General features: G+C 36.3%; 1 protein-coding gene across 1 annotated transcript in view; it reads left to right on the forward strand.

Moving 5' to 3' along the window:
- The window catches only part of Tcfl5 (transcription factor like 5), a gene marked incomplete at its 5' end in the record, with an annotated part of 17,226 nt that overhangs the window by 12,155 nt on the left and 3,763 nt on the right, over positions 1 to 1,308 (forward strand). The gene's annotated exons all lie outside the window — the stretch shown is intronic.

The following is a 1,308-nucleotide window of genomic DNA, read 5'->3' on the forward strand; positions in this document are numbered from 1 at the left end:
CACAAAAAAAAAAAAAAAAAAAAAAAAAAAACACTGGAGAAAGGACAGCCTTTTCAACAAGCAGTGTTTGACAAATGGATATCCACATGTAGAAGATTGAAGATAGATTCCTATTGCTCACCCTGGACAAAATTGTTCAAAATCATGAATGTAAGACCTGAAACAACTTGGAAAAAACATGGAGAAACACTTCAGGCCTCAGTATAGGCAGTGATTTACAGGAAATAAAAACAATGTTGACAAAAAGTTATATTTAAAAAATTATGCACAGCAAAGTAAACAGTCAATGGAGTGAAGAAATAATCCACAAAATGAGAAAGAAATTTACCTGAGAGACTTACTATCCAGAATATATGAGGAACTAAAAAAAATTTCACAAGACCTAGACATTTCTCAAAAGTACAAATGGACAATAAATGTATGAAAAAATGTTCAATATCATGTTATGAAGGAAATACAAATAAAAGCTACAGTAAGATACCATCCCCTAGAATAGCTGTTTCTTTTTTCTTTCTTTCTTGTTTGTATTAGGGTTTGAACTTTGAGACCTTGCGCTTGCTTGCAAGGCAGGTGGTAGAACCACTGAGCTAAATCCCTGGCCATAGAATAGCTATTTCTGAAAATAAAAATAACAAATGCTGGTGAGATTACAGAGAAAAAGAAACACTTTTTTCCTATTCTGGGGCCCAAACCCAGGATGCTGTGTCACTGAGCTGTATCCCAACCCTTTTTTTACTTTTTGAAACAGGCTTTCACTAAGATGCACCGTCTGGCCTTAAATTTGACAATTCTCCTGCCTCACCCTCCCAAGTAGCTGTATTACAGGTGTGTGTCACCACACCTTGCTAGGGAGGAAAAAGCTTACACGCTGTTGGTGGGATTACATAGAGTTCTTCTGGAAAACTATAGAAATTTCTCAAAAAACTAACAGATCTACCATATGATCCAGCTATACCACTTCTAGGTATAAGCCAAAGGAAATCAAATTGGCCTGTCAGAGACTCACATTCCCGTTTCTTTGGCACATCAGCTGTAATACAGGATCAGCCTAGGTTCCCATCAACCAATGAGTGGATGAAGAAAATGTATATATACATAATGGAATTTTATTCAGTCATAAAGAAGAATGAATTCACCCCATCTGTAGGAAAAAGGAAAGCAGAGAACATTACATTATTTGAAATGAGCTAGGCTCAAGTATTGCATGTTCTGTGGCTGGGTGTTCCTTGGTGCCATGTTTGTCTCACAAGTGCAAGGTCCTGGATTGGGTCCCAGTACTGCAAAAAAAAAAAAAAAAAAAAAAAAAAA

Source organism: Fukomys damarensis, unplaced genomic scaffold (genome assembly GCF_012274545.1).
Source record: "Fukomys damarensis isolate Sample0158 unplaced genomic scaffold, DMR_v1.0_HiC HiC_scaffold_22, whole genome shotgun sequence".
NCBI lineage: Eukaryota > Metazoa > Chordata > Mammalia > Rodentia > Bathyergidae > Fukomys > Fukomys damarensis.